Genomic DNA, 13,496 nt, shown 5'->3' with positions numbered 1-13,496 from the left:
CTATAAAATTTGGAGTTAGGAAAATACATAGATAGCATAATGGGAGTCAATGAGCTCATCTAGGGAGAGTATAAAGTGAAAATCAAAGAGGCTAGAAAGTGGAATACCAATACAAATACAGAGTGGAGCAAGCAGAAACCTGAAAGAAGATTAAGGAATATAGAGAAGGGAAATTCACTAGAAGGGTGTGTTGTCATGGAAACCAAAAAAAAAAAAAAAGAAAGAAAGAAAAGAATATTTCAAAGAGGAAGAGAGCAAAAAAGATGAAATGCATGGAGAGGACAAGTAAGATAAGAATGTATTTGCAAGATCCACCATGTCAACATAAGACATCCACTGAAAAAACTCCCCAAACATTCAGTGAATAAAGATTCAATGAAATTCCCCTTGCTTAGAATGCTGGAGGACAGTAGAGACTAGAAAAGGACTCCACAAATGCTGAATCAAAGGAAAAGAAAAGTATCAGGTAGGAAATTTCAGTCTCAGATCCACTGTTCAGCTCCCATTTGCCTCCCCTACCCACCCACTCACTCAGTCCGCACAGCTTGGGACTTGCTCAGAAGCAATGGTCTAGTAGTTAGGGACTGTAGAGCCACTCACAGCAGTGAGTTAGAACTCCACACATGTGCAGGCACAGGGATGCAAGTCCATAGAGAACTAAGGCAGAGCACATGCTGCAGAGGAGGGGTGCATGTGTATACAAAAGGGCCCCAGTGGGGGAAAAATGAGGGACCATGATAGAAAGGTTGGAAGTGCTCAGTCAATCCCATTTCTGTTGGACCACCTAAATGGACTTTTCTGGATTGACCCTATCTGGCTCTCTAGGGCAGGATACCCTAAATGGGAAGAAACTGAAGGCAGAAAAGCCTCACAGAGAGACAAACAGCAGGGGGTGGAGAGTTAAACCGAAATGCTTTAAGTCAGGAAGTTCTAAGAACTGAAAAAATATAAAGAAAACAAGACACTGAATGAGAATAAAACTTAAACAATTAATAGGAGCTGGGGAGAAAAATCTGCACAAAAACAAACAGAACAGATTGAGGTTCCCAGAGAAGGAAAAGAAGCAAAGAAGCTTACTCCTGTAGGAGAAAAAAAATGCACAAAAAGTGCAATTTCAAAAATTATATCACATATCCAGGGCAAGATTCATACGAGGAAGAGCTGAGAAAATTAGATCAGTTAAACACAGGTTATTCTAAAGGTCTAGAATAACCTGGACTAAGAATCAAAGAGCAGCCTTAATCAACAATAAAACCCTAGACAACAGGGAGAAACTTACCTTCAGAGTTAACTCATCAAAATAATCAGATGCCTAGACATCAGCAAAAAATTATAAGCCATACTAAGAAACAGAAAGATATGGCTCAGGCAAGGGAAGAACTTAAAACTTAAGAGGAGTCACAGAATTTGGAACAATGAATCAAAGAAGTTCAAACAAATCTCCTAAATCAATTCAAGGAGATGAAGGAAAATACAGATAAAGAGATTAAGAATATTAAGAAGACAATGTGTGGGCATGAATAAGAACTCAAAAATATAAAAAGAGTCATAATAAATTGTAGGGATGAAGGGCACAACAGTAGAGATAACAAATATAATAGAGGCATACAAGAGCAGATTTGAACAGGCAGAAGAAACAATCAGCGAACTAGAAGACAGGACAATCAAAATCACACAGTCAGAGAAACAGATTGAGAAAATAATAGAAAAAATGGAGAAATGTCTCAGATATTTGAGTGACAGCATGATACACATCATGGGTGACCCAAAAGGAGAAGAGAAAGGAAAAAGGGTGGAAGGAATATGTAAGGAAATAATGGCTAAAATTTCCCAAATCTTATGAAAGACATAAATATACATGTCCAAGAAACACAACATACTTCAAGGAGAATAAATCTTAACAGATCGACTTCAAGATACATACTCCTCAAAATGTCAAATGCCAACGATAAAGAGAAAAATTTGAAAGCGGTAGGAGAAAAGCAACTCATCATAAACAAGGGATACATAATAAGACTTAGTTCCAATTTCTCATCAGAAACCATGGAGGTAAGAAGGTAGTGATATGATATATTTGAGTTACTGAAACACAAAAACTGCCAGTCCAAAATTCTTTATCCAGCAAAACTGTCCTTCAACAATGAGGGAGAGTTTAAAATATTCACAGATAAACAGAAACTGAGAGAGTTCCTCAACAAGAGACGTGTCCTACAAAAATTACTAAAGGGTGTTCTGCAGGTTGAAAGGAAAAAGAAGGAAATAGGGGCTTGGAGTAGTGTGAAGAAATGAAGATTATCAGTAAGGGTTACTTACTGCAAAACCCAATAGTACTGTATCCTTAATATATAGTCCTACTCCTTAATTCCTATACAGTTGGAATATAATTGAACAAGTAAAGGGCTTATCTCCTGATAACAGGAATGCAAAATTTCAAGTGGGACAAAGATTGGAGCAGAAATAAATGAAATTGAGAATTTAAAAATAGAGAGAATTAAAAAAAAAGTTGGTTCTTTGAAAAGATCAATAAAACTGACAAATCTCAGCTAGGCTGACAGAAAAAAAGAGAGAAGATACTGCTTTGGTTTGCTAAAACTGACAAAATGCAATATATCAGAAATGGGTTGGGTTTTTTTTTTTCAAGGGCAGGCACTGGGAAGCAAACCTGGGTATCCAGTGTGACAGGTGAGAACTCTGCCTGCTTAGCCACCATGGCCCGCCCTGGGTTGGCTTTTATAATGGGTATTTATAAACTTACTAGCTTACAGTTCTTAGGCCATGGAAAATGAAAAATGTCCAAATTAAGAGATCAACAGGATTGTACCTTCTCTGAAAACCAGCTACCAGTGAGCTTAGGCTCACTGTCAGATAGCAAAGTACATAGTGATATCTGCCCACCCTCCTCTCCTGGGTTTCATTGCTTCCAGCTCTGACATCAGTGGCTTCCTCTCTGCATCTCTGGGGCTTTTTCTGTAAGATTTTTTTAATTACATCTCTATTGTTTCATCCTCTTGTAAAAGACTCTAGTAAGAAGATTAAGACCCATCTTGAATGAGGTGGGTCACATCTCAATTGAAATGACCTAATCAAAAGCTCCCACCCTATGAAAGGTCTATTACACACATGAATGATTTAAATTTAAGAGCATGACTTTCTGGGGTATGTAACAGCATCAAACTACTACAGATGCAAATTAATAAAATAAGAAATGAGAAGGGGGGACATTATTACTGACCCCACTGAAATGAAAAGGATCATGAGAGTGTACTATGAGCAACTGTATGCTAACAAATTAGATCACCTAGATGAAATGGACAAATTCCTAGAAATACACAAACAACCTATACTGACTTTAAAGTACACAGAAGACCTCACTAAACCAATCACAAGTAAAGATATTGAATCAGTCATCAAAAAACTCCCAACAGGCAAATTCGGATTCGAGGTAGCACTGAGCCTACCAAGTAGACACCATGAGCAAAGTTCACCCACCTGAGTTAAAAAAAATTTATGGGCAAGAAGGCATCATTGAAGGTAAATGGTGGCAGACATATCCAAGGACTGTTGCGAGAATTTGATCCCTTTATGAATCTTGTGATCGATGAATATGTGGAGATGGCAACTAGTGGACAACAGAACAATATTATACTGGTGATAATATGAAGAAATAGTATCATCATGTTAGAAGCCTTGGAATGAGTATAAGTAATGGCTGAGTTCAGCAGGGAAATCAATGGCTTCCACATATCCCCTCCCAAAAGGGCCTTTTTTTTTTTTACTGTGATGCAATGATTAGGTCATGTACATTCTTCATATTAAAATTTTTTGTCGAACTTTTGTAATTGTCAAAAATGCTTTCTCAAGTGCTTTGAATATAAAATAAAATATTAGCTTTAAAAAAAAAACACCTCCCAACAAAAAAGACCTAGGACCAGATGGCATCACAGGTGAATTCTACCAGTCATTCCAAGAGGAATTAATACCGATCCTGCTCAAACTCTTCCAAAACATTGAACAAGAAGGAATATCACCTAACTCATTCTATGAAGCCAACATCACCCTCATACTAAAAAGCCAGATAAAGATACTACAAGAAAAGAAAATAACAGAACAATTTCTCTTTATGAATATAGTTGCAGAAATCCTCAGCAAAATACTTGCAAATCAAATCCAACAGCACATTAAAAGAATTATACACCATGATCAAGTGAGTTTTATCCCAGGTATGCAAGAGTGGTTCACCATAAGATAATCAATTAATGTAATACATCACATCAACAAAACAAAAGGAAAAAAAACCACATTGTCATCTTGATTGATGCAGAAAAGGCACTTGATAAAATACAACATCCTTTCTTGATCGAAGCACTTAGTAAAGTAGGCATAGGAAGAAATTTCCTCAGCATGAAAAAGGGCATATATGAAAAACCTACACTAATATCATACTCAATGGTGAAAGACTGAAAACTTTCCTTCTAAGATCTTCAACAAGACAAGGATGCCCACTGTTACAACTGTTGTTCAACATTCTAGCCAGAGTTAGAATGAAAGTTCTAGCCAGAGCAGTAGGGCAAGGAAAAGAAACAAAAAGCATATAAATTGGAAAAGGAGTAAAACTTTCACTATTTTCAGGTGAAATAATCTTATATATAAAAAGTCCTGAAAAAATCTACAACAAAGCCAATAAAGGAATTCAGAGAAGTGTTGGCTTACAAGATCAACAAGCAAAATGTTCTATATACTAGTAGTAAGCTATCTGAGGAGGAAATCTAGGAAAACATCCACTTACAACAGCAATTAAAAGAAGCAAATATCTAGGAATAAAATTTAATCAAGCATGTAAAGGAATTGTACACAAATAACTACAAACATTCCTAAAATAAATCAAAGACCTAAATAAATGGAAGGACATTCTGTGTTCGTGATTGGAAGACTAAATAACATTAAAATGGCAATTCTACCCAAAATGATTTACAGATTCAGTGCAATCCCAATGAAAATTCTAATAGCACACTTTGCATAAATGGAAAAGCCAATCATCAAATTTATTTGGAAGAGTAAGTGGCTCTGGATAGCCTAAAACCTCTTGAAAAAGAACAAAGTTGGAGGAGTTGCACCTTGTAACTTTAAAGGATATTATAAAGCTACAGTGGTGAAAACAGTTGCACCTTGTAACTTTAAAGAATATTACAAAGTCACAGTGATGAAAACAGCATGGTACTGACAAAAGGATAGATATATCAACCAATGGAATTAAATTGAGAATTCAGAAATAAACCCTCACTTCTATGGCCAATTGATATTTGCCAAGCCTGCTATACCCACTCAATTAGGGAAAAAATAATCTCTTCAACAAATGGTGCTAGGAAAATTGGATAATAATATGAAAAAGACTGAAAGAGGACCCCTATCTCACACCCTATACAAAAATTACTGGATCAAAGACTTAAAGATAAGAATGTAAAGCTCTTAGAAGAATATGCAGGGAAGCATCTTCAGGATCCTGTTTTAGGCAATGGTTTTTTAGACTTCATATCCAAAGCACAAGTAACAAAAGAAAAAACAGATAAATGGGGCCTCTTCAAAATTAAAAACTTTTGTGCATCAAAGGACTTTTTCACAAAACTGAAAAGGCAATTTACCCAATGGGAGAAAATATTTGGAAACTACATATCATCTTTCACATGTTTCTTACCCCATGGATTGCATATTCATTTTCTTTAAGCAGTTTTCCACAGTTTACTTTTCTTCTTTTTGGATGTGAATTTTGGTATTAATGTCATGATGAAATTGTTTGCCTTTTCACCTTAGGAACAGTGGTGTTTGACATATGTAATTTTTAAAAAGTCATTAAATATGTCAATCATTCTTTTAAAAAATACTGTACATGCAAGAAGACCATATATCCCCTTGTTGAGAGCACTTTTAACTCATCTGGCATGGCATTCATATACTCATGTACTGTCTCCAGGACTGAGCGCCGTTGTCAGGTTCCAACTATGTACCAACGTCAACATCTAAAATAAATTAACATGAACTCCACCTGCAACATCTGGACTCATTGACAGAGTGCACCAACCACCATCTACGAAATCATTTATAGGCTCTATGTGCATACTGAATAGTTGGGAAAATAACTGGATTTTCCTAAAAGTACTGAAAAATTTCAGTTTTCTATTTCAGTATCATGTTTTTATTGGCTCTTCAGTAGACAGAGAGACAGGAAAACAAATTTGCCTTGGATACCAGAGTTTATAGGCACCTTGCTTTTAGTTTACAGGAGCAGGAGTCAAGGGAGGGGAACATGTGTGTTTCACTGTCAGCACTTGAGATACAGAGATAGAACACTTATAAAGTGGCACCTTTCAGCAGATGTTTGATTCATAAACATGGGCAGTTGGAATATTTGAAAGAGATGTCTAGTGACACTAAACTCCAAGAAGAAAGAGGAAAAGACAAACTTGGGTATATCTATGTGGTTTGGAATGTTCACAAACTTTTGGTTTCTTCCAAGTCATAGGATGGGTTTTCTATCACCCCCAGCACTTTCTCTTTTTATAGTATCAGGAGAATGCTAAATGCTACTCAAATAACAATCAGGGGGATTTCACAGTCATCTTTTAGGTACCAGTTACCCACACACATTTTCATCTTCTCTATTTCTCTTTCTCTCTCTCTCTCCAATGTCCTCCTTCCCTCACTTATCTTTTCTTCTTCCCTTTTTTTCCCACTCTACTAAGTTATTGTTTCCTCTCCCAAATTAAGCATTCTTTCTCCCTCCATCTCTTCCTCTCCTCTACTAACTTTCCTTCCTTTCTGCCCTCTGTCCCTCTCCTGTCTTCGCACCTCCTCTTTATGATGAAATAACCACATAGGAAAGAGAAGTGAGAATTTTAATTAAGACTAAAACACAGAGGAAATATATTTTTTTTAATTTGAACTGGGAAATGTTGAAAAGGAGGGATAGATTTTCCCAAGAAGCGTGGGAAGGTGTGCCCCCTGCCCTATTGTAAGAGTAGACAGTTGACATTGAGCTGGAAGGAAGAACCATTAATGCTAATTGCTAAATGCGGCAAATAATGAGGTAGAAAATGCCAGAAGTCCCTGAGTCAACAAAATTCCAGCACTGGAGTAACAGAAAGTCAACAGAGAGCAATTGCTATATAAAAGTCTGCTTATAAAACATAGCAGAGCAATTGAATTTGGAATAATATGAGAAAAAATATAGAAAAGGATGAGGAAAAAAAAAAAAAAACAGATGGAACTAGCTTGAAAGACACTATGCCAACCTGCAGGCTCAGCTAGAGTTGCATGAAGAGAACAGTAAAAGAAGAGACGACCCCCAAATTAAAGATGATGAAAGACCTAAAGTGAAGGAGAGAGGAAAACACCTCCCAAGACAGAAACCATGTGTTTGCCCACACATCATTGTGTTCACTGGTGTCCACACTAGTGAATTCAACACCGAGCTATCATCTGTTTCATAATCTAACCATATCCCTGGGCTTCAGATTTCTGGGTCTCTATGAAAGGGTTCCCGCTTCCTCCGAGTTTGAATCCCAATTTTTAACTCACTATCTGACCACAACACTGCTTCCTGGATCTCACTAGGTCTTAGACAAAGCGGAATGTCCAATCCCATGCTGTTTTCTTATCTCTACCACATCCCTGGACTCTATTTCTGTGAAATCCCATTGGACCCCAGCGTGTCGACACTGGAATACGGCCTCCATAGGTTTGCCTCTCAATTCTTCCCCTGAGGAGAAAAGGAGGCCTCCATCAGTTAGGTCCCATATGAAACCTCCATATACATCCCAGCCAACAGCAAAGAAAGATAAAATGCCTGAGGGGACAGTTGGTTTGAGCCTGAGATGGTTTTCTCTTACAGCTGTTAGCACTTACTTTGACTTTTTAGTTTTTCCCCAACCTATGAATTTTAGATTTAATGAAATTGGTTCCAATTCCTCGCAATTATTATCCATGCCATCATGATGAGCAGAGGACCTTCCTGCTGCTTGACTTTAATAAGAGGCTTTGCTGTTGGAAGCCAGTAAAGTTTTAAGGTAGTTTTTTGTACATCATGGCAACCATAGGTAACTGATAAACCAAGCATGTGTAGACATTTCAAGCAGAGGTCCAATATTGAAGTGCAGTGGTAAAAAGGTATAAAATGTATAAAATGGTATAGCCCTGATTTCCTTCCTAGATTATAACTGTCTACCCAAAAATAAGAACACTCCTTCCTGAAGGACAGCCCTGCAGGCCTCTGTAGAGACACAGAGAACACTCTTTCTCAATAGGGTTAGGCCTTCTAACTCTTGCTGGGCACCCACAGCTATTAGTTCCCAAGGAAGATATGAAAGAACTTGATAGGGGTGATTCTGAGGTCTTTACGGTTTTCAGAGACCTAAGAGCCAATTCTAACAGATACACCTTTCAAATAAAGTTTTAGTTGAGGAAATAGAGTGTGTCTGTCTTTAATCCTCTTCTTTTTTTTTTTTTTACATAAAATATGAGGAATATTATCAAAAGAGCCAGGTCCGCAATGTGGGACAGACATCTCAGGATGAGTTGGGATCCAGCTTCATGGGATTGAGAAAGGCTTCTTCACCAAAAGGGGGAAGAGAGATATGAGACAAAATAAAGTGTCAGAGGCTGAGAGATTTCAAACGGAGTCGAGAGGTTATCCTGGAGGTTACTCTTATGCATTATACCAATATCCCCTTTTAGTTAATGGCGTATTGGAATAGCTGGAGGGAAGTACCTTAAACTGTAGAGCTGTGTTCCAGTAGCCTTGATTTTTGAAGATGATTATATAATGATATAACTTTTACAACGTGACTGTGTGATTGTGAAAACCTTTTGTTTGATGCTCCTTTTATCTGGGGTATGAACAGATGAACAAAAAAATATGATAAAAAGAAATGAATAATACGAGGATGAGGGGTAAAATGAATTGGGCAGACTGAAATACTAACAGTCAATGAGAGGGAGGGGTAAGGTATACAAGATATATGAGTTTTTTCTTTTTTGTTTTTTATTTCTTTTTCTGGAGTGATGCAAATGTTCTAAAAATGATCTTGGTAATGATTATAAACTATGTGATGATATTGTGCACCATTGATTGTGCAACATGTATGGGCTGTATGTGTGTAAAGACTGTCAATAAAAAAATTAAAAAAAAAAAAAAAAAAGAGCCAGGTCCTAACTCAGTTCATCTGCAAGGAAGAGAAAGAAGTCCCACACTGGTCAGTTTGTCCTTCAACTTGTATCCAAAATTTTCAGTATCTCTTGGAGATTTTTTGATCTTCATTCTTGCCAAAAAATTTCTCCGTTATCTTCTTGCCCATTTGCCCACAACTGCTTTGTCTTTGACCTTCTAGCACAGTTATTCCACAGAAGTTCCTTATGAATATCAACACACATTTGGTAGTAGACTACCCAAGTTCTATTCCTGGATTCCCCAGTTATTAGCTGTGTGAACTTGAGCAAGTTAATTAAACTCTCTGGAGTTCAGTTTCCCCATCTGTAAATTGGAGATAATAATAATTCTTGCCTCCCAGGGTTGTCCTAAGAAATCAACAAGATAATCCATAAGAATCCCCAAGCACAGTGCCAGCCATATAGTAAGGGCTTAGTAACTGAAAGTTCTTATGCTGCTATTTGTCAATATAGGACTCTCAGATTTTTCTCTGAACCTATACATTACACAGTCCTCTATTCCATGACGTTCTAAAGATTGTTTTGGAATGAGCTGCTTTAGGTTTGAATAACTCTGTTGGGGCATTCTCATGTCCAAAACCACTATACAATTAATTTAATGCAGACATCAATATTCAAACATCTAGAGAATGAGCAATTTCTAAGAATCTTTTTATTCATTAAAGAAAGACCAGAGGTATAACAACAACAAGAATTAATTAGGGGTCAGAGAGACATGGATTCAAATCCTCAGTGTGTTGAGTACTATTAATAATAGGGCGTTCTTAAGAAATTTAACTCACCTCTGATCTCCTCCATCTGTAAAAACAGGGTTGTTGTGTTATTAAATGAGCACATGCAAACTTCCTGGCCTATAGCAACTGTTCAATAGACAGAAGTTATAATTACTTTTTTAACTTATCAAAAAGCCAAGGGAAAGGGAAGATTGTGTGACCTAAGCCATTTCCCTTTCTGTCTTATGTGCATATTTGTTCTTGAAACAGGATGAATTCCCCAAACCTCATCAAAGAAAAGAAAATAGAAAATAAATTTATTTGGGAGGGGTATCACTTGTTCTATGTAGCTGGGAGTCATTTTTAGCTAATAAAATTGCCTTCATAATGTCATCAAGGTAAGGAAAGAGTCAAACCCCCTTAACCTGCTAATTCCAGGGTTATTATTTCATAAGGAGTAGAGTCAAAGTCATGTGTACATGAGGACTAGACTTTGTTATCTTTGTGGCAACTCATGTGGAAGCCAGTTATAAATCTCTACTAGCCTGACTCTGGAAGATGACTGTGCAACAATATAGCTTCTACAATGTGACTGTGTGATTGTGAAAACCTTGTGTCTGATGCTCTTCTTATCCAGGGGATGGACAGATGAGTAAAAACCATGGATAAAAAATAAATAAATAATAGGGGGGGATAAGGGGTAAGATAAATTGGGTAGATTGAAATTCTAGTGGTCGATGAGAGGGAAGGGTGAGGGGTATGGGATGTATGAGTTGTTTCTTTCTTCTTTTGATTTCTTTTTCTGGAGTGATGCAAATGTTCTAAAAATGATCAGGGTGAAAAATATACAGCTATGTGATGAAAAAAATAAATTAAAAAATAAATCTCTCTGCTAGAATAACGAAAACACTCATGGTTGAAAACCCACCCCCAGTCTCTGCCCACTTTGGAGCAACCATTCATGCCTCGCAGAAGACTAAAATGCATTCAAAACACAAGAAGAAGCCAAGGGCCAAGTCTTCCACCTGTGAAACTTCCACCTGAGAGGCACTCCTTCCTGGGGAGAAGGGAGTGAAATCTTCAGAGACTGTGCTTGAGGAGGGTTTACAAAAGGGACCTAGGAGATGCATTCTCTGGGATACCCTAATACCACTGCAAATCCTTCCTATTTTCTTCTTTTAGGTGATGAAAAGTTCAAATTAGATATGTAAAGTCATAATTCACCACTTGTGCTGCTCGGAAATATCTATTCAGCCACTATAAAACCTGGACAAGATATGCAGGCTGAGGGGCACCAGAGCTCCCCCTAGGGGAAGAAATTCTAACTAGCAGACTCCATGCCCATGAGACACTAGGAAGTCAATTTCCCTATCCACCGCCCCTTTCCATTACTTCCCTCCAAAAGATTTGGGAGAATAACATGAAAAGGAAGCCCTGCTATACTTCATTGGCCTGATGCAGTCTCATCTATGAAATGCAGCCATTATCTTAGTCTCGGCTAAAATTATAATCAAAATTATTTCAAGTCTTAGGGCAGCACTAAATATATAAAGGTTCTATTACTTAATCTCCGAGTTCTTGTCCTGGGACTAGCAAAACCCAGTGGGGACACCTTGAATGTAGCCTGAAGACAGGGACCCAGATGCTGACAGGCAGGAGCCAACAGGAGTTCCAAGGACATGGATGACACCAGGAACCCAGATAGGCTAAGTTAAACTGGGGTATAAAGTTAACCCTAAATCACAGTGGCTTAGCACAATAAAGGTTTATTTCTCACCCATGTCACATGCGCACTGTTCCACTGCAGGTCAGTAAGGTTAGTCACAGACACAGAGGCTCTGTCATCTTGTAGCAACACCAACTGGAATATGTACCTCTCCATACAGCAGCAGAAGAGAGCTGTCATAGGTTGGGATACTTGGGAAACAGACAAAGAATTACGTGCAAAACATTATTTGGGAGTGAACCCAAAATCAACACTTATGAGGGATGAGGGGTAGCATTGGTTGGACAGAGTGAGCTGTTAAACTACAATGCAGTAACAACAAAAGCCTCAGCTAGAACCACACAGGGAGCTCTGGAATTGAGATGCTTCTTCAGAGTTGTCTCATCTTCACCTTAAGGCAAGAAGGCTAGACCTTTACTACCCCAAATCAACCAGTGTGGCCTGATCCCAGGAAGGAGGTCTGACCACGGATGAGGTGCCGCTTTTCTGCTGAGGACAATCCATAGGAAGGATTCAGCTGAGAGATGTCAGTGCTAACTCTCCCAGCAGCTAGAGAAATGAGCACCTGGGTCCTGAAGAGCAGGTCAAGGCACAGACCACAGTCCACTACAAGATGGAAGGAAGACATGCGTTCTTCACCGCCTCTGCCTAGGTGTGACATTTGCCATTTTTTGTTCTCATTTCAATGACCAGAGCTAGTCACATAATTCTGCCTAATTTCAAGGAATCTGGGAAGTGTGCAGAAACAAATGGACTATTTGGGAAGCATTCCTCTTACTTTCCTTAGTGGACAAGCAGTATCCCTCTGGAGTTATTCATTTTCACTTTCAATGATATGTGCCTTGCAGTCGTGATTCAGGTTATATTTTGCACTTTGTCCCAATGACTTTGTAATGGCCTAACTGGTTTCCGCCCCTGATTCTCTTTCCTATCTACTACTTTCCCCCAGCTGCAAGGTCAAAGCCATTTCCTGGGCTGCCTTAGTTTGCCAGGGATATTATAACTAACAGCACAGTCTGGCTGACTTAAATGAAAGGAATTCATCATGTCATGGTTTTGGAGACTAGAGGTCCAAAATCAAAACATCAGCGAGGCCAACTTCCTCTGAAATTTGCAACAGTCTGATGGTGGCTAACAAACAAGGTATGATTCAATCTACCTCCATCACAGGGCCACCCAAATTTCCTCTGCTTATAGGAACTCTGATTACATTGGATAAGGCCCATCCTGATTCAGCTTGGCCCCACCTGAATATAAAAAATTAATAATGTTTTCAAAGATCCTGTTTACAAAGGGGTTCACAGCCACAGGTACCGGGGTTAGCACTTGACCATGTCTTTGTGGCTGCACGTTGTAATCTGTAACATGGACCACGGTCCTAGCCCTGTCCATGCATCAAGTCAAACTTCCTAAAGTTTTTCTTCTCTTCTGGGGTCCCAGTTCAAAAGACAGGCGTATGACTATTCCTGGCCTAGCGCTTACCTTATACCATAGCTTCTCCCAAGTCCTCTTATCAATCTTCTTCCTTAACGCCGAGTCCTGGACACCACATCATTCTAGTAGGCCTTGTCATATAAATCCTGTCTTCTAATTGCCTAGTCCCATACTTCACATCATCATGACAAACATCCCTTTCTGTTGCCTCTTGATGGACCTTCCAGACTGTTCTCCCTAACCCTCATCCTGATTAAAATTCTTCCTCCTGAAACCCTGAAGTCCTAAGACTCAGCCAAGATGACTAAACTGGGGTGGAAAGAAACAGATCTTCCTCAACCTTAAGATTTTTTAAAAGAGCTTTTTCTGTGATCCAGTTACTTTTTTCTACTTTAATCACTTGG

General features: G+C 38.4%; 1 long non-coding RNA gene and 1 pseudogene across 4 annotated transcripts in view; one reads left to right on the top strand and one right to left on the bottom strand.

The window, feature by feature from the left end:
* LOC143688977 (uncharacterized) overlaps positions 1-13,496 on the bottom strand; it is a 194,603-nt gene that overhangs the window by 19,691 nt on the left and 161,416 nt on the right. The window lies entirely within an intron of this gene.
* Positions 3,508-3,696, top strand: LOC143686466 (small nuclear ribonucleoprotein G pseudogene; annotated as a pseudogene).

Source organism: Tamandua tetradactyla, chromosome 6 (genome assembly GCF_023851605.1).
Source record: "Tamandua tetradactyla isolate mTamTet1 chromosome 6, mTamTet1.pri, whole genome shotgun sequence".
Classification (NCBI taxonomy): domain Eukaryota; kingdom Metazoa; phylum Chordata; class Mammalia; order Pilosa; family Myrmecophagidae; genus Tamandua; species Tamandua tetradactyla.
This window is presented reverse-complemented; position numbering and strand designations above follow the sequence as displayed.